General features: G+C 41.0%; 1 protein-coding gene across 1 annotated transcript in view; it reads left to right on the forward strand.

Annotated features, from left to right (window-relative positions):
• Nucleotides 1-291: 291 nt before the first annotated feature.
• RGS17 (regulator of G protein signaling 17) overlaps nt 292-20,874 on the forward strand; it is a 92,815-nt gene continuing 72,232 nt past the window's right edge. Inside the window, exon 1 of the mRNA XM_003797865.2 lies at nt 292-433. The gene's annotated coding sequence lies outside the window, so the exon portion shown is untranslated. The remainder of the gene's footprint in view (nt 434-20,874) is intronic.

Genomic DNA, 20,874 nt, shown 5'->3' on the forward strand with positions numbered 1-20,874 from the left:
TCTCTGGTCTCCAGAGCTTCAGCGAAGGTCGCCAGACCGGGGAGCCGGGGACTGCGCCCCATCCAGGCAGAGGGCGCCCGCCCGAGGCCAGCGCGCCGCGCCGGGCCGGGGGCCGCCCGCGGAGGGGGCGGGGCCGTGACTCACGCGGCCGCGCGCCGGGGGCAGCAGCTGCACCTCCGGCCACACAGGGCGAGGGGCTGCGCCCGCCCGCGAGGCGCATGCGCGCCGCTGAGCGGCTCCCCGCTCCCTCCCCGCCCACCCCTCCCTCCTCCCCCACTCCCTCCCCTGCATCCTCGCCTCTCTCCCTCTCTCCTCGCCCGCTGGGTGCTGAAGTTGGGCGGATGGCAGCGAACCGGCTCCGCTAGAAGACCGAGCAGCCTGGCCTCGCGCCCCCGGACGCATCGGTGCGCTGCCCACACCTCCAGGCGACTAGGTAAGATGCAGCCGATGAAGCCCAGCGGAGCTAAGTAAATGACATCAAAATGTCTGCTTTGCACCAATGGGTGGTTTTTTTCAAGGTGTAGGGGGGCGGTGGAGGAAGGAGGGGGCGGAGAGTGTGCCTGCCGGTGCCCGGCGGGGGAGGCTGCGAGGCGCGGGGTCTCGGCGGGCACCGGCGGGCGAGCGGGGGCCGCGGTCAACGAAGTTGAATCGCGCGTCGCCTCTGGACTCGGTCCGCTCGCCGCCCTCCAGCTGCTGCGGAGCTGCTGGGCGAGTGTCCTGCCCGCCCCAGGAACCTCGGTTAGGTCTCCGGAGTTCCCACGGAGAGCCGAGCGCCTTCGGGGAACCGGCTGCGAGGGCCAAGGGCGGGGGGACCGCGGGAGACCCCGCGGGGGCGCGAGTCCTGCAGGTTTTTGTGGTTGGGTGGGTGACAGGCGAACGTGAAATCAACAGTCTAGTCGACCGACGGCCTCGGGGGCCCTTCCATCTCCCCTACCTTTCTTCACCTTTGGAAAATGCACCGTTCAGGTGCGCAAGGTGTTAAGAAAAAGGGACTGTAAAAATGAATCCTGTGAGCGGCGGTGAAATACCTGGGGTGTGTGTATAGGGGGCGGGGGTCTCTTTTGTTCCTTCCCCTCCCTTAGAGGAACGAGTTCTGGCTTGCGCGGCACGGGGGAGATCGCACGGCACCGAGGGGGCGAGGACGAGGAACGCCCACTGAGCCGGGGCCGCTGCCGGGTGTGGGCATCTTGGCCTCCCTGGCGGGGGTGGTGGCGATTCTTTTGATACCGAGGGAATCACAGTTTACTAGCTGCCTCCTCGCCGGCCTCCTCCTCTTCCTCTGCTTGTGCTGCGGCAGAGGCGGGGTGCAGGCACTCGGCCGTTTTCTCCGCTTCTCAATGCAAAAAATGCCGGAGGACTCGAGGATGGCGGAGGGACAGGGCCGGCCTGGGAAGCTGCGGGGGAAGAGACGCTTGTGGCCGGCGGGAGGCTGCTGGCAGCGCGTCCCGGGCAGCCTGCGCCGACCGCGGCGTCCCTGGGCTCCCGGAGACCGAGCGGGAGTCGCCCGGCTGAGAAGATGCCCGCGAGCGTGCGGGACCCGCCCTGCGTCCTCCGCCTCCGCCCGGGGCCGGACGCGGCTCACCTGGGGGAATCCTGGTCTCCGAGGACACTGGCCCTGCCTCCCGGCAGAGTTGTGTCCACCCCGCCTGACCTTTCTGAGAAATGCTTCTTTCTTTAAAAGATGCTCTGGAAGGTTTGTCTGGAGAGCTTCACACACTTTAGAGTTGTTTCTTTCTTTTTAAAAATTGTTTTGCCGCGAGGTTCTTCCCATCACGGGATAGTTATCACAAATAATAAAGGGAAATCTTAGCCTGATTCCCGTCGAGGATAGCATTTCTGAGACTGGGTGCTGACTGCATTTCCGGCGTTCAGACATCCTGTGATGATGAGCCTTCTGAAAATCATTTAAATGTAGAAGAGAGAAATAATTCTGACTTGTGTAGAGGAAAATAATGTTTTTCTCCTGGGATTGTGGCCAGTAGACACTGTAGGTATTAAATAATTTTGAAAAGTGTGAAACGCGTTAAGTACATTGTATTTGTTTCTGAAGTCTGTTGTAGACCAGTAGTAACAATTATCCACGAAATATAAATCACAGCTCTTGTATCTAAGGAAATGGTGATTTATAGGAATTAATTCAAACGTACGCTTAGTTTGACCTCCTCCCGTGAAGTAACTATGATTGATTGATTGATTTTTTTCTGTTAGCGTAACTAACAGTATTTAGCACACTTACCAGAGAGTAGATGTATTCACTATTTTTATGATTACAAAACTTTTACTTAGGGTAAGCCTGGGAGAGTTGTTTGCAGTTAGTGAGATGAGAAAACTAGGATTTATTATTACGAAAAGATTGAGTGGTATTGTTAATTAAAGTGTATCTCCGTGACCATGACTCCTGATCTCAAAGTCATGAGCGCTCACCTTCCTCCTGAAACTGTTCTCTGAAAGATTAAGAAAACCTCTCATTTGTGGAACAGGCAACATAAGGTGTCTTCATGCCCATGATTTCAACCCTTTTTCTTCTGGTTCCTCAGTTACTCCTTGGTGTTTGGGCTCCATAGACAGGAATTAACAAGGAGAGTTCATTTGCTGTCCTGTTCAATCCTAAGGCAAACGGCATTTTCTTCTCAAATAGGTTGTGTCTGTGGCTTTAGGGATTTTCCTTGAAGTCCCAGCTTGCTGAACTCATGCCACTGAGGTCTATCTCCGTTATCATCCCTATGGTCTTCTTAGATTTTTTCATCATCATCATAAGCATTTCCTAACACTAGGGCAAGGGGCTTACCCATTTGACTGTATTAACAGCCAGGTGTGGGCAGTGCCTGTGGCTCAAAGGCGTAGGGCGCCAGCCCCATATGCTGGAGGTGGTGGGTTCAAACTCAGCCCTGGCCAAAAACTGTAAAAAAAAAAAAAAAAAAAACAGAAACAGCCAGGTGTAAGTTAATAATCTAAATCTAAATTGATACAAATTCTAACTGGTTCATAGAATAAAGTGTAAGAAAGAATTTGTCTGCTAATCTAAAGCTTCAGAGATAATGCCTTTTGTATTAGAAGTGCATTTGCTGAGATACCTGGGCTTTCCTGGAGAAGTGCAAGATGAGCTCGGGCCATTGGGTACAGAGCTGAGAAGGATGGGAATCCACTCAACCACCTTTCTCCTGAGAGTCCTGTTTCTGATAGTTGTCTGACTCTGCTTACTTAACAGTAAAGATGCTGCACTACCCAGAAGGGCAAATTCAAGGACCGTTGTATACCCAGTGATTGAGAATAATCCTACGTGATGTGTAAAGTATTTTTTCTTACTTGATCTCTAGTTAGAGTGTAAGTATAAATGCATTACAGAGGATTAAAATTGTATGACATTGCTAAGGGCATGTCATAGATTGGCAGAAAAAAATGCAGTTTTATGGAAAGCTTTTAAAAATAAAAGAATCCGTTGCTGTGGGTAGCCAGGACTTTAAATATTAGATTGACAGATAGTCCCGCCTTCCCTTTCTCTCCCTTCTCCACTTATCCCAGAAAGACATTAGGATAAGAAGACTGGGATAAGACTCTTGACTTCCAAAGAAATGTATTTAGACCATTATTCCTACTATTGTGCCAGCACCTAGCACAATACTTGGCAAAAGGCAGGTGTTAGATAAATATCTCTTAAATGAATAAACTTTGCAGAATTCATATGGCTGGAAAAAAATATTTTAAGATCAGAATTGAATGTCTTTGAAAGAGCACTCATGCTTTTTACTAAGTACACTAGTTTAAGATCCTAAAATTGTGTTAATTGTCCTACGTCTTTGGAGGAACCTACATCTTTTTATTGTTGTCACTCTGTGACTATGTATGTTTTTAGTGTAACCTTTACATATTGATTTGTTTCCAAATTGTAAAAACAATATTTGCTGATTTTCAATCCCCTGGAATATAGAAAAATGTATGAAATAGGTGACAATTATCTGTGGGCAGTCATGGAGGAATGGACATAAATTTGGGGTGAAGCCGACCTTAGTTTGTGTCCTGGCTCCTCCATTTAGTGTTTCTGTTGCTGTTATGTTGATAATTTTTGAATCCTGGGCCTCAGTTTCCCAGTCATACAACAAAGATAAAGTGTGCTTGAAGCGTCAGTGTAATACAGTGTGTGTAAGGGGCTGCTCATAGTGCCTCGCCTGTACTGAGTGCTCATAATTTTTCCAGCATCTAAAGAACTGCTATTGAAAATACAGAATAGGCCAGGAGGGTGGCTCAGGCCTATAATCCTAGCACTCTTGGAGGCCGAGGCAGGCAAATTGCCTGAGCTCAGGAGTTCCAGAGCAGCCTGAGCAAGAGTGAGACCCCATCTGTACTAAAAATAGAAAAACAAACAAACAAACAAACAAAACTAGCCAGGCACTATGGCAACTGCCTATAGTCCTAGTTAATGTGGGAGACTGAGGCTAGAGGATTGTTCAAGCCCAAGAGTTTGAGGTTGCTGTGAGCTGTGACGCCATGGTACTCTACTCAGAGTGACTCTGTCTCAAAACAAAAGCAAAAACAAACAAAAAAACCCCACAGAAAATACGGAATAATTTACCACCAGTTCATTTCCTTTACACAAATACACCATTGTTTAAAGAATTAAAAGTATGTTGTAGAACCCTATACTTGCTTTTTTTAAAGCTAACATTATTTTGTTGCCGTTTCTCAAGAAAATTAAAATCAACATTTTAATACAATTTAGTGACTACAAAGTGATTTATCTTATGGCTATCTTAACTTGCTTACTCATAGTTTCATTTTGGGATTTTTACCCTTATGTCTTGATTTTGTTTGGATATCTCTACTGCAGTTTCTTTCTTTAGGCTTGATTCTTACAACATTTGGTTCCCATTGGCCAACATAATGCCATCTTTTAAAAAAATCTTTGGGGCAGCACCCATAGCTCAGTGGGTAGGGCACTGGCCCATACACCGAGGGTGGTGGGTTTGAACCCGGCCTGGGCAAGCTAAAACAACAACAACAACAATGGCAACTGCAACAAACAACAGAAAAAATAGCTGGGTGTTGTGGCATGCACCTGTAGTCCCAGCTACTTGGGAGGCTGAGGCAAGAGAATCACTTAAGCCCAAGAGTTTGAGGTTGCTGTGTGCTGTGAGGGCATGGCACTCTACCGAGGGCGACAAAGTGAGACTCTGTCTCCAAGAAAAAAAAAATCTTTGCTAACTTGATGGGGGAAAATAATATTTTTCATACTTTTCTTTTATTGGTTACTAATAAGGTTGGTTACTTTTCAACACGCATCAAGCAGTTTTTTTTGTCTTGGAGGATGACTTGTTTGAGTCTTTTTCCCATGTTTCCATTGGTATTCTAATAACTTTTTCTGATTTTCTTGAGTGCCAATATTAATTTTTTTAAGGGGAAAGCAAAGAGAGAAGGAAATGTTTAGTGGCCAGGACTACAAAGTTCATCACCCAGAGCAGCTGGGCGGGCCGCAGACCAGAGCTGTCAAGGTGTCATACTGAGGTGCTTCTCTGCTTGGGCTTTCCAGCTTGCACAGCGCCTTCTAGAAGTTCAGGATCCCCAAACAGTTTGCACACAAACACCTTACTAGGAGAAACTTGTGCGTGAACCATTCCAAAATTTTCATGGATTGCATCTCTGAGTTGCCAGGGTTATGGGAGGACTTTTCGGCTTTCCTGAAATAAGTGGGTTTGAAGGAAAGAAGGAAGTAGATGAAGGTCCAGGGGACATCAACTGTGATTTCTCATCAGAATGAGATCAATTACGCTTAATTGTAAAACTATGTCAGGTTGGAATCTTATCTGAAATTTTACGTGACAAGTTTAGTTTAATTATTTAAAAGGTAGGAATTTAATCTGTTGCCTTAATGAATTCTGTATTTATACTGTTTCACCTGATTCCGTGGCCTTGTAAGCTCCTGGTTTTGACTTTTTTCAGTTCTATGGCTTCTGGAAAATTTGAATTCAAAGTTTAATTATTTAGATTGGGAAATCTATAAAGTTCTTAGATATTGGACAGCCTAGAAAATATAATTTTTTTGAATTAAGAATTAATTTTGGGCGGCACCTGTGGCTCAAAGGAGTAGGGTGCTGGTCCCATATGCTGGAGGTGGCGGGTTCAAACCCCAGCCCCCGCCAAAAAAAAAAAAGTTAATTTTATTGTTTTTTCTTTTTTTTATTAAATCATAAACACATAGATCATGTATACATTAATGCATTTATGGAGTACAATGTGCTGATTTCATATAGAATTGGGAACGCTTACACCACACTGGTTAATATATACCTCGTCTCATTTACTTAGTTATTATGTTAATACCTTTATAGTCTGTCAGTGGTCCTTGTTTATTAAATATAGTAAAACCTTGACAATTCAGAATCAAGGAGTCTACAATATATGATGATAGGAGGTCCTTATAGGAGAAGCAGTGAGCTGTGATTAAAAATAAAATCTAAGAGCAAATTATAAATGTCTTACCACAAAAAATAAGTGAGGTGGTGGTTATAATAATCAGCTTGATTTTAAACTTTCCACATTATATATCAAATCATCACATTGTGCCCCACAAATGTATATAGTTATGATTTTAATTAAAAATTAAATTAAAAAAAGAATATCTCCTTTCAAATAGAAATGGATTTGAATTTTTATTCTACTGTTTACTAGATGTGTGGGCTTTTTTCATGAAATTATATAAGTATTTCAGACTTAGAATTCTAGCGTGAGTAATAAACATCTAAAGTCTCTCTGAATTTATTAACTTTGTTATGTGAGGTTGTTTTTAAAATCCCTGTGTCAGTAAATATAATTTTATTATAGGCAATGAGTGTGGTTCACAAAGCAAATATTTACTTCCTTATCTTGGGTCGTAGGCTTTTCACAGTACAGTACTGTTGATTGACTATTGAAATACACAGGTTATAATTCAAGAACTGTGGCATTGCAATAAAACAGATACAACCCAGGGGAAATTATGACATAATGAGGTGAACAGGTAAGTGTTTATTTCATTTCTTCAATTATCTCAAAACTTCCTGATGGCAGAGTGACTTAAACACAGTGAAAACTTTTCTATTAAAGTTGACAACACTTTCTCTAATCTCAATGAAAAGTGGTGGCTTGTTTTTCAGTGTATTGTGAACTAACATTATCCAGTGTAGAGATATTATAAGTCAAACTTGGCTCTGGGTAGACCATGTCCTTGTCCTCTGTTTCCCCAGTTCTCCTTTGTCAAGATTCAGTTAATAAAAATTGACAAATATTTGAAAGTCTGCTATATGAAAAGCCGCAGTCCATACGATTTAATTTAGATAATGTAGAAGAGCATAAAAAAATCTTGGAAAGAAAGAAATTTTAAAAGCAAAGAATATAATGTGGTAGAAGGAGCCCAGGTTGTATATTTAGCCCAGGAATTTCACCTTCACCTTTTTTGTGCCTCAGTGTCATTATCTGTAAAGTTGAAGCCAATTTAAAAATGTTGAAGGATTAAGTGAAGTCATGTCCATCACATGCTTCAGATATTGGCAATCATTATGTAAGTGTTAGATCCTGTACTAAATATGAAATAGAAGCAACATTGCGTAGACAATATGTGCTTGAAGGGATTTTAATTTCTTGCCAGTATTTGTCTTAACTGGCAAGGACCAGTTAAGGACCCCTTAATGGGTCCTTATTAATGTTGAAGTTGACCATGTGTTTCCTGCATTATCCTTTCCAGACTAGCTTCTTTAACCAACCTGTTAAATCAACATTCGTTTATTTATAAACATTTTTGAGTGCTTACTATGCACTAGACTCTGTGATATGATTTTTGGATGTAAAAATTAATTTACATCCCCCTTTCCATAGGGAGTTCCATAAGCTTCTTCTACTTATTATTTTGCTTTTATCTGGTGGGTACTGGTCATTCTGAGCTTACATGTCATAATTAAATACAACCTGGGAGTAATGAGCAGGGATTTCCTTAGGGTTTAACAGTATAGGCTAATTGATCTCAAAATTTAGGAGCTAAGCTCCTAAAGTTCATACAAGGTGCTAAGCCGAGACTCAGAGGTGAGGAGGAAAGCAGAAAGGGGATCACACATGTAATCCCAGGGAGGCTGAGGCAGGCGGATTACCTGACCTCAGGAGTTGGAGACCAGCCTGAGTGAGAGTGAGACCCCCCATTTCTAAAAATAGCTGAGTGTTGTGGTGGGCGCCTGTAGTCCCAGCTGTTTGGGAGGCTGAGGGAAGAGGATCACTTGAGCCCAAGAATTTGAGGTTGCTGTGTGCTACAGTGCCATGGCACTCTACTGAGGGTGACAGAGTGAGACTCTGTCTCAAAAAAAAAAAAAAACAGAAAAACAGCCTTTACCACAACACGAACACAACAAAAGCCTGAGGCTTAACCCTCTTTGTGAACCTCACCCCCCAATTCCCTTCATTAAAGTTAAAAAAAAAAAGAAAAGGCTACATAAATCCCCACTATGCCTTTTACCCCTCCCCTTCCTTAAAGGCTACACTGGGTGGTCATCATTATGTAACTTCAAGTATTCTAAAATGTTGATTTAGGGGATGAACAAAAGGGCAAGAGTGATATCCCCACCCTTCCTTAGAGTCCACATTTCCCTTCAAATAATAATGCTTTAAAGTTTTTGATTATACTGTTGGAGTTCCATCTTTAATAACTATCTTATAATACAGGACATTGACCCCAAACTCAGAATACTCTGTTCAGGTTTAAAACACACACATAACACATGCACACACAATTTGATTTTGAGAAAGAAAACCATCTTCAACATTAACTTGTTAAAATCACTAGGATAATTTCTAAATCTAACAGATTTATCCTGATCTAGGAAGATTTTGTATCATTTGCAAAATCAGGATAAAGCCTTCAAATCCTTTCTAGCAATAACTGCCTAAACATGGAAATGAAAGACATTGGCTTTATGAATGAATTAACTTGGAGGTAAGCTCAACCCTCATGGCAGCTACTAAATTTAACATGCCTGTCATTAAACCATTGACTGGGCTGTTAATAAGTAACCACGTGTGCCAATTTGAGGTTTGCACCGATTTCTTTCTCAATTTATTTCTTAGCACTACCATACAGCATTTTACCTGGGACCTATGAGTTTAGTATGATCAAGATTTACTAGATAAAAGCAAAAGAAAAAGCTGAACATCTTTTATGAGGACACTAAGGTATAGACATGGTGTAAAGCAATACAGTAACCTGTATAATTTACAAACTGTTATGACTAACAGTTATGACTGCTGTACTGTGAATTGAAGTATTAAATACCCTGATGTGAATTGAAATAGTAAATGCTCTATTGTGAAAGGCACTATTAACGTTTTCTCTGCCGACTGTTTGGGTGAAGCTTGACATTTGATTCTCCCCTCTTTTTATTATTATTAATATTAGCAGTAGTAGTATTTCTAAATAGATAAATTGAGGCAGAAAAAATATTAGTTATTTTAATACATCTGAAAGTTCACAGAAAATCTTTTACATAATTTTAAGCCATTTAAATACTTGTTGCTGAAATTTAAAACGTATCAAGAACTCAAATGTTAAATCAGTCAGGGGAAAAAATGCTACTGTTTTATTCTCTTCTGATAGTCAGGGATAAATCATGCTGACTATCATATCTTTGCTAGTTAATGACTAAATAATGTTGGCACTTTTGATCTGACTACTAAAGCCTATGTTTTCTTCATGTAGTAATCTCAGTTTTCACTGTTGAAGAAACTAAAATGGAATGGAATTGCCTTTAGTTCAATTCAGTGCCTAATGAATTGACCCACCTATGCTTATATGAACGATGGATTTAGTTGAAATATATATTTACATGTAATTTTAATACTGGAAGCCAAGAGATAGAGAAATCCTTTATACACTAGAAATAGTCTCCAAAGCTTGAGATTTTGAGAAGATGATTTTTGTGTGTCAACATATGCATACATATGTGTACGTTTGCTGTGTTAGTCATGGGTTGAAAGCAGGTTACAACTGACATGATGCCTATGTGATTATGGGCAAGTGTGCAGGAGAAAAGGGTGCATACTTTATAATGCTGGAGGGGTACCAGTGAGATGAGAAAGAAAGTCAAGTGAAAAGCAGGAAGGCTGGACTCAGAAAACAAAACTATGAATTTTACACTCATTATAATCTTAAATTATAATAACACCCAATACATTGTTATGTAATTCTGCTGTGTTATATAACCACTTACAGTTTCATGAATTCATGTGACCTATTCTTAAGAAGGTAATTTTTTTCCCATTCAGTAATTTCATTGACTGAGCATCTGAGTAATGCAAGTGGGGTTTCATGAGGTAGAATTCCATTAAATAAATGTTAATTCTGGGAAGGAAAACAGATGTAAAGCCCTTTTCTTGACCTGACATAGTCTATATCAAACAGTTAAAAATTCTTGTAGGTGATACCAAAATTCAATCACATTAATAAAAAAAATCTATTCCAAGTTTTTCTGTTTAAGTACATCTATTTTAAGTCCATCTTAAGGAAAATCAATTATATTTTTGTGATGAAAGAAACCTGTATGTGTTGCTTTAAAATACCAGCAGTGCATAAATCTGCATGCTATACTTTGTTTTACTGAGCAATAGGGCAATGCAATGACTTAATGTCTAAAGTATTTATTAAGACTTTGAGGGAGTGGCAAGTGTGCTTGGGGAAGCACGTTGCGCTGCAATTATTTTTAAGAGAATGTGGATTGATGGTTTAGTAGAATCACTTACTGAAAGTGGTTACTCAGTATGGCTGCTGATGGCCACTAATATCAACCTTGACACTTGGTGTGCTGACCTCTGACCACTGGCCCCAACAGAGTTTTAGTCTGGTTACGTTTCAGGGTAAAAGAAGGAGTTCATGCCTGAGAGAAGAGCCCAGAGAGTACAGCCTAAAAAGCTAAATTAGAGACAGGTGGAAAGAAAGGCAAGCAAGAGAAGTCGCACACGGCTGAATTTTCAAGAGTTTACATTACAATTCTGAGCTTTCTTTAGCTTCAGCTACTCATCGGTTTTATTTCTTCCATCTTCTATCTCTTTATTCCTAATTAATACACTGTGTAATTGAATCTCTACTCTGTAACTGGGAACGTTAAAATTAAATAAGGTATAGCCAAGTCTCAAGGAGCCTAAAGACCGAAGAGAGATCTGTATGTAAATTTCTATTATTATTACCTTCTAGGAGAGAAATAAAATGTGGTGAGAACTCAGGAACTGGATGCTGAATTTAGATGGCCAGAACATGATATGGTAAAAACTTCACAGAGGTTGTAACAGTTTCTCGGGTGATTGAAAGATAAAGATTTGACAGGCAAAGAAAGGCCTTCGAGGCTCAAAGACAGTGTAAATAAAGATGGGCTCAGAATTAGGAAAATTAAAAATATACTTCTGGCACAAATTTCAAAAGCATGTTGTACACACAGGAAATCACAGGATGATGAGGTTAGAAAGACGCATATTCTGCCAGGTGTTAAGATGAAAGTAAGAAGTTGGACTTCTCCTGAATCGGCCAAGGTTGGCTCTGAAGCTGTATAAACGGGGTTCCAGGGTGAGCGCTGTGGACTGGAATGGGCACTTCATCGGGTCTACACAGGGGTAGTGAAGGGCAATGGGAACACCACAGTCTCAGCCTGAACTGAGAGGACATGAGGCCTGAACTAAGAAACCACAAAGAGCTGAACCCGTGGATCCCACTGGGAGAAGATGATGTGAGAAAATGTTCAAGTCAGAACCTTCTAGACCGGTGAACGGAGAGATTTAAAAGGTGTAACAGGAGCCATAGAGCTAACAGCCAGGTTTGCAGCCTGTGAATCTGTGTAATAAAGGTGCCATTAAGACATGGAGGGGTTAGTGAGGAAGTGAGTTGAGTTCAGTTTGGGAAGGAGTGTGCTGTAGCCATCAGAGGTCTGGCAGATTCTACGCAGGCTGTTGATGAAAGAGCCTTGGGGATATCAGTTGATTCAGTAGGAAGCGGAGGCATAGCTTGTCATTAGTGCTCCAAAGTGTCCAGAATAAAGTTGATGACATTCTGTTCTATTCTGCGTATTCAAAAATCACAATAAATGTTATTTTGGATTTATTCTAGATACCATGTTTGGATGTTAGGAATAGAGATGGTAAAATTAGCTTACAAAATAAAGGTAATTCATGGGAGAAATGATTGGAAGAATTTGCACTTTCTTAACCTGAGCTACAGTGGTTCCCCTGGAGAATATGTCTTTCACCATTTGGAGAAAAGCCAGGGGAAATAATTAGACTAATTCTAAAAGGCCTCAGTGATAAAAGGAAATAATAAAAGCACATGGTGATGTTGTAAAGAGCTAATGTGTGCATTGCCCTGGCACACATTTGCCATTCAGAGTACTTAGCTCTTATTGTTACTCTTCGGAATGACATACGAACCAGGGGACCCACATCATAGACAGAGATGTTGCCATCTTACTGGAATGACTTTTTAATAGTTATAGCGGGCCAGTTAGGTGAGCTGCCTTGAAAGGGGGTAAGTTTGCTTTCACTGGGAGAGTGCGTGCTGGACAAGTGGCTGGCAGAGGTGTCATAGAAGAGATTTACAGAGCGGGAGGGCCAGTGAACTATAAACCTCGTTGTAACTCTGTGGCTCAAGTGCTTCCAGAAAATTTGGAATGCAAACCTAAGAGAAAGACTGGAGCTAGAAATAACATTTGAAAGCATTTTACTTACAGGGGACAGAACTGGGAGATTGCCAAAGGAAAAGGAGCAAAAAGCGAATGAGAACACAGAGTAGAAATTTGGAGCATATCTGCAGGAACGGACATTTGGAAAGAGAGGGAAACTGAAAATACACACATACATGTAGCATGTATACTTTCCATGCAAACACACACACATATATATGTGTATACTTAGACATACAATGATCAGAATGAAAAAAAAACTGTTACAAAGAGAATAAAGATACAGCAATATGACATAAAGCCAAGGAAGTGGAAATTTTTTTAACCAATTCTATTCATATGTATATTAATCTTCCACAGAGGATAAGAGGCTTGAAAAGGAAGATCACCTGAGTTATGTGGCAGAAGGGTGAAAAAAATCGGAACCAGGGTGACACATCAGATTTTGCAATGAGGAAGTTACTTGTGATTGTTCAGAAAATCCTTGTGATGAATGCTTTATACATCATCTATTTCCAGAAGGTTTGAGTTAGCTTAAATAAAAGCACGTTCACACAGGGCAAATGGAAATGAAACGAAATATAAAGACAAGAAGCCACAAAGAGAAATAAATGGAGGGGAAGTGGTGCATGTGGTGCACAAAAACCTGGATGAGATTGTTACTGTCATGGAAATACTTCCCTTAGCTCGGAGGTTCCTGGAAATCAAGATAAGAGTGTTGTGAGACAGTTTACCTGTAACTCATTGGTTAATAAAAGAAAACAGCTTTTCCAGAAGAATTTTTATTTCTTGGCACTGAGTTGTACAAAGAGTATATCCCATGATTCTTAGATGAGACAGTGGCATTAATGTGCCAACAATGGTTCTGCTAAAGATGCAGGCTTGCTTTGAATCACTGTTTCTTCTTTAAGCCCTTGAACATCAAGTGTGCGATTCTGAGATGAAATCTGTAAAAACCACACAGTAATATTTCTTATAAGCAGACACTGGTTGGGCATCGGAATACTCTTGAGTCTGAAAAATCAGCATATAAAAAATCAGCACTGGGGAAGAGGACAGGGTGGTTCCGTGATTGGGGGAGAGAGCACCCCTCACCTTGAAATGTCGGGTCTTTTGCACTTGATGCTTGTCAGGACTCGTCACTTGTTCCACCTACCAGACTCTCTGCTCATCTTCCTCATCTTTTAAGTTTTAGATCAGATGTCAACACTTCAAGGAGACCATTGTGAGACTGTCTACTGTGGTTCCTTCTTCATTCTTCCTCCTATCCGTCACTCTCTAATAATCATCGGTTTTATTTATTTCATAGCGTTTAGTACTCTTTTAAATAACAGTAGAACCTCTGTCAGTGGACCTCATAAGGCACTGTAACAGACTGGTCAACATACGGAGGTGGTCAGCATAAGGAACTAAGGCCCACTGTACTGATAGGTACGTGTGGTGCATGTCCAGTCTGTGAAAATTAGGTCAACTTAATGAGGTGGTCACTGAAGGGAGATGGTCCGCTATGGAGGGTCAGTCTCCCTATCCCACAAACTGGAAGGGAAGCCGGCACACCAGACAGTGCTGGGAGCAGAGCAGGGGCTCAGTATGGTAGAAGAATGAGTGTTTGTGTGTGGAAAAGAACTCAGCTCTTGGTTATGTGGCAATGAAATAGGATGGTAGTGTTAGAATTGGAGTAAATTCTCCCTAAAATGTTAGCTAAGATGAGGATTCTGATTATGATAACGATACAATCTTGTCCTGGGAACTTCAGAAACACTGGGGCTTGGAGGAAGAACACAGCTTCTCTGTACACATTTCTGTCCACTCACAGGGAGCAGGGGTACTAATATGAATGATAAATTCATAAGTATTCATTGATCATGCTTATAAGACAAGGCGCCCAAATAAAAAGACTTCACAGAGTCCTGCATTGGGGAAAACCCCTCTTACTGGACAACCCATTTACATTTCAAAGACAGTCTTCCAGCTTTCTCCCTGAGAGTAGCTGGTCAGTCACATGGTCTCCTTTAGTGACCCTTCCTCCTCCAACAGACCCCTTGTTGGATTAAAATTTGTGCTGTGTGAGTGTTTGTGTTTGTGTGTGTTCGTGGTAAGGAATGCATCAAAATTGCCTAAAATATAAATCAAGTAGTTGACAAGCAAAACAGAAAAGCAGTGGTGCGAGTGGAGAGAAGCTCATCAGAATTAAAAAGGAAACTAGAACCAGGACAGTACCAGCCTGGAGAGAGACTAGGATGTGAGCCAGACAGCACTTGGAACGTAGACTAGTTAGCGAGAGCTCTGGAGACAGAGGATTAACTTCAGGAGCAGTAATGGCAGCCCAAGGTGGGTAGCAGAACCACATCAAACTTTTTCTTAACCTTGACTTTAGAGAGCTAAGCTTATTGCCCTTGAGAAGCAAAATTATCATTTAATTATCATTAAAGAAGGATCAGGAAAATGGCCATGGAGCTTCCTGCAACCTTAGTTTTATGTCTGGAGAAACTTAAATGTCACCATATTAAAATACAAACAAATCTTAGGAAACTATATATAATTCTTATGGATTTGTTTTGTTTGTTTGCTTGTGTACTTGTTTGCTTTTAAGGTGAGAACCTCTTGTTTGGAAGAAATTTTGATTATTTCGGCACCACGTTGGGCTTTGCCTCCAGGCTCCAGGAGCTCAGTGTGCAGCTTAGAAATAGTGGAATTTCCCCAAGGTTGTGGACCAGCAAAAGATGTTTAGAATCATAGAGCTTAGTGACTTCAAAAGGCACCTTGAAACTATCTGAGTCCACAAAAATCATGGGTCTTTTTGTCCGTCATTTCCTCATCTCCAATATTTTAACTCATAGCCAGAAGGAAAATGTAGTGAGACAAATATTATAAATTCATTTTTCTCAAATGGTTTTCCTTAAAGCATCTGAAATGACAGAAAATGCTCCCAGCTTAGAAAGAGACAGATTAAAAAAATACTCAATCTAATTCTCCTTGTGAGTTGAATGAGGAGTTTTGATCTTAATATTAACTATATTACTTAGTCCATTAACCAGATGTTTGGCTTTTAAAGCAAACAAGTAAACAAAGAATTTTCTGATTGTAATGTGTCAAAATTGTTCCACAAGAAGATGTGCAATCTAGTGAATTTTGCCTTTGTGTAATGAACAAACGTAAATTACCGTATTTGACCAGGTAAGACTGGATACTCTTTAAAAAAAGTGGGGATGAATGTTGAAAGGACAGATAATCACTTTACAGACTCATGGGGGATGTATTCCTGCAAATGAAAATAAGAAATAAGGTAGATTTTCAGATACACTCCATCTCTTATTTGCAGGCAGATCAGTAAACTGTCCTTCAAAAGTGGGGGGATAAACAGGAAATTGAAGTTCAGATAATAAAAATGAAAAGAAAATTGGTGTTTAGCTACAGATCTTTCAAACCATAAAGCAGGAATTAAATTCAGCTTCTGCAGTGTTCTGTTGTTTGTTTCTAATTCCACTGCATATGGCTGTTATAGAAATAGTCTGGGAATGAAGGGTAAGGGAATTTGGGGAAAAAATTATAACTAGAAGGGATTCAGGCTGAATTTGTGTGTGTTTACAATTATATCATCAGAGAAGCAGTATTTCCTAAAAGAACTCATTTAGAGCAATCTGAGTCCCCCTTTCACCTGTGACTTTTATCTTCCATAATAGCATGCACAGTAAAGGATGGCTTTGTTTTAAAGGACAGCACTGAAGCAGGAATTTCACTTTTAGCAAATATTTATCAAGCACCTACTATGTGCCAGCCGCTGTTCTGGGAGATTCAGATTTACTAGAGAACAAAATAGAAAAAAATACCAGCACCAATGATGCTTCCGTGCTGGATCTTTGAGGTTTTCTATTGGCTCTTAGAGCATCATGAGGGGTCCTTTGTAGAGCACGACTATCAAGTTTTTACATATATATACTCTACGCCCAAAATGAATATACATGTTAAGAAAGGAAAAAACTATTATTACTGGTAACAAGTCACGTTGAACGCCTCTTGTAATTGCAAAAGTCAAACATGACTTTAGTGTTACAAATTTAGTACAGCTTTTTCCTTTCTTAAAATGTGTATACATTTCTGGCACCCTCTGTATATAGCATATAGACGTTTATTCTTACCTTAGGTGAAAATGAGTAAGGATGAATGAGGCAGTGCTGAAGACGCGATCATATCAGGTTGGACTGTAAATAGACAGTTTTGACTTTCTAATTCTTTAAAAACCTGACACGACTTAGTATTACTCCATTTCAAACCAATATATTAATATATTAATTGCAGTTCAGAAAGAACTGGAAGATGAGAGGCCAATGGAAGAAGAATGCCTTCTCTCGTTCAAAGAAATCTACGGCTCATAGGATCTAGAGTTCTGGGCACGACGGGGAGAAGTGAGCTCATTTTTCTTAGTCTAGAAATCTGACATCCCTCCAGGAATTTCCTGGGAATGAATTGCCTGTTTCATCCTCATCCCCTAGCTGTTTCTTGCACTTGCTCGCCAAACTTGTTTCCTAGTGTTCTAGGCTCTGAGATAGAATTCAGAGAATGTAGACGATAAGAAAATTTAGATCACATTTAATAGAGGTAGAGAACCAAAAGATGTATGTTTCCAAAGTTTGTATTTAGGCGATAACATAGGGACGTAATTTTATTTTGTCTAAACTCTTGGGAAAATTATGTATGGCAGGTGTGTAATGTGCACGGCCAGGATGGGATGAAATGAACAGAGAGGCAGAGGCAGCTTAAAATGAGGAACAAGGATGTGGAACTGTTTTGAGGGGTGGGAGGAAAGAGGTATTTTGTAGATGGCCCTGGGATATCAACTCACGGTTTACAATTATATCGTCAGAGAAGCCATGTTTCCTGAAAGGATTCATTTGGAGCAATCTGAGCTCCCATTTTACCTGTGATTTTTATTATTCATAATGGCATGCACAATAATGGATGGCTTTGTTTTCAAGGATGGCACTGAAGCAAGAAATGATGAATTATCAGGAGCTGTTAGGGATTTGATTGTTGCCAAGGGGAGATGAGGGAAAAGAATCTGAATGCATTCCAAGAAAATATGTAATGATAGCTAACGCTCCAGTTGGTGTTTTATTTGTTTTGAAATGTTGGACTTGGAGAAAGCATTGCAAGTACTCCACCACCACTTGCGATATTTAAGGTAAAACAGAGCAAGTGATATTTTTACAGCTGAGATTTTGAAATATTATTTTTAAAAAATTTCTGTGTTGTTTGCACGGAATTGAAATTTTATTATCGTCGTACCTGATATAATAGAAAATATGGACTCTAAGATGTTGGTTTCCTACTTGAAATTTCTTTTTAGAAACAGTATTCATTACTGAATTTGTTTAGTTTGGCTTGTAAGAATAATTAAAGGCTTCACAGTGAAATGATGATACGTTTAAATAAAATGTTATTAAATTTGTATTAAACTTGTTTTCTGCCACTTCAGCTGTAGCTAAAATGTTAGGTGTTTAGAGAGAACGTGACACCAGTGATTATGAATACTGAGCTACTAAAATGTTTATTCAATCCAGAGATGACATCAGGGGAACTGAGTTCTGGTACTAGCTGCAGAAGTGTGCAGGGGACTTATGAATCTTAGCATGACAGAGAATTGAATTAATGTCATCAGGGCATGTGATGATCACCATCACTGATTCAGGGTTGCCAATCAGCTGTGAATCCAGTTGCCTTATAAGATGGTGAATTCCCACACCCGGAAAGAAAAGCTCCCAAGTGCAGCTCCTGCATCATTCAAGGACCAACCTCTTCATCCTTTTTTATTACTCATTCCTACTTGCAAAGTCCAATATGCTTACCACTAGAAAATGGTTTCTAATTTGCCACTTCTGTTGTGCCTTTGCTCAGACTGTTTTCAGCCTAGAATGCTGTACCTGTTTCCTTCATTTTTCTAGATCCCGACCATCCTTTAAAGTCTAAGCTAAAGTCCTAAGACCTTTATGAACCCTTGTCTGGCGACCTCCTAGTGATCTCTCCCTCCATTGAAACTGCCTGCATCAGAACAATGACACTTGTGTTCTCGTCGTCTTCTCCGTGAGTAAACCCTTTTTCTGTCCATACTTTTAGCAAGGGTTGGCATCTGTGCAGTCACCAGGAGTCACGCCCTGCTCAAGTGTAAACCATGTAACTGAGGCTCTGCCCACTCTGCATGGATTCACGCCTCTGCCCCATTTCCCCATTCCTGCTCTCCCGCTCACCATCATCCCCCGACCTGGATACTGCAGGAGCCTTCTCATAGTCACTCAGCTTTCCATGCCCTCCAGCAGGTGCCAGGGTGACCCAGCATGTGACTCCTGTGCCACTGTACGCTCTGCCAGCATGCAGCATCTCCCCACCACCTACAGGATGAAACCCCCATGCTTTTGTGCTGTGGCTCCCCTGATTCCTCCCTGCCTGTCTGTCCCAGGTTGCTGCCACCTCTCAGACACCTCTGGAATGTTTTATTTGCCTCTATCCACGTGGAAACCCTCACCTTATATATTCTTTCAGTCTTCAATCCTGATACTATTTGCAGTGATGCTATCCCTGACTGCTGCTGGCATGACCACGATTCTGGGCTCACTCCCCCCGCTGGTGAGCTCTTGGTATAGACCTTTGTGATTCCACAGCTGGGTTATAAGCTCATTGAGCTTGGTGACTGAGTCTTTTTTAGGGAGGTGGTGTGGGGGAGTTTCTTAAAATGCTAAGCACAAATAATAGGTTTCCAATAACTATTTATTTATCAGCCACCCATAGAACTGAAAGCCTACCTGTCAACACTCTCCAGAAAAGGCCATGTGTTGTAACATAGTAATAAGATAGATAGAGCGACTTCTGTGTGCCAGGTAGCCTGAGATTAAATTGGACTGATGGAGTAGACATATTTGGGATGTTGAGGACAGAAGTATTGAACCTGACCAGATTCCAGAATCCTGAGGCTGCTTGGCCCAAGGTCATTGTTTTGTTCTGAGTAAATCCCTAAATCCTCACACTGGCTGGCAAGGGCCTGAGTGATCTTTCTCTGCCTGCCTTCCACCCCGTACCCGTCCGTACTCCACCTTCCACTATCCCACTTTTCCTCTCTGCCCTGGTCACCCAGCCTCTTACCTTCTCACACAGTGGGCCAGGACATTCCTAGCTGGGCAAAACAAATTGCATTTTTTTCTTTACTCAAATGTCACCTTTTTAGAGATGTCTTCCTTAACAACTGTTTAAAATTGTAAAATTTCTCCCTTCTCTCTACTCCACCTGCCATAGCACTTAGAAGTTTCATGTAATTTTTACGTCTTTAATTCACTACTATATCCCTGGTACTAAAACCAAGCCTAGTTTGCAGTAGCCATTCGGTAAATATTTGTTGAATGGATCAATGAATCCATCTGACATGTGTAACAGTTCTTCTTATGTATCCTACAGATATATTTCTCTTTGAATTGTCTTTATGTCTACGATCTAATTTCAGATCTGGTCACTGGTTAATGTCTGACCTGAGTTAAACACACTCTGGATTAGGAGTCATTTATCTTGGGTTTCCCTCCTGGCTCTGCCATTTTCTAATTATGTGACCTTGAGTGAGTCGTTCAATTTTTCTAGACCGAGTTATTCACGTTTGGAAAACAGGCCTAACGATACCTAGTGAATGATTAGGAGTTTGACAAACGTGTCAGCAACTATACAGTCCTATAAGCACATTACTTGGGAACTGTTTTTATCTACTATCTGTGCACACAATGAAAGACACAACTTGCCATTATGAAGACCTTGAACTTAATAGTCAAACGGCTATGGATCTGAATCTTGTCTCTACCCACTCGCTATTAGTCCTATGACTGAGAACCCTAGGTTGATTCTTTTTCTGTAAATAAGTGGGATATTTTATCTCAGAATTTTTTAAAATATCGAATGAGGTAATATGCCATGTTGCAACAATTCTAAGATGCACATTTTTTCACATTTCAACATTTCAGAAATCAGGATGCATTTTACAGTCCATGGTGTCTCCAGTTCAATGAAATGTGGCATCCACTTCAAAGCTTTTATATGTGAAGCAGGGAGGTAATTACAGTTTAGAATTTTTCAGGTCACTCTGACAATTTTAAGATATTTGCCTCTCTGTCCCTACTGGGAAAAAGTGGCTTCTGATGAATAATGTTAAAGAGGTGAGGTTTGTCCTAGA

This window comes from Otolemur garnettii, unplaced genomic scaffold (genome assembly GCF_000181295.1).
Source record: "Otolemur garnettii isolate 467f Iridium unplaced genomic scaffold, OtoGar3 scaffold00126, whole genome shotgun sequence".
In the NCBI taxonomy this organism is placed as follows: Eukaryota; Metazoa; Chordata; class Mammalia; order Primates; family Galagidae; genus Otolemur; species Otolemur garnettii.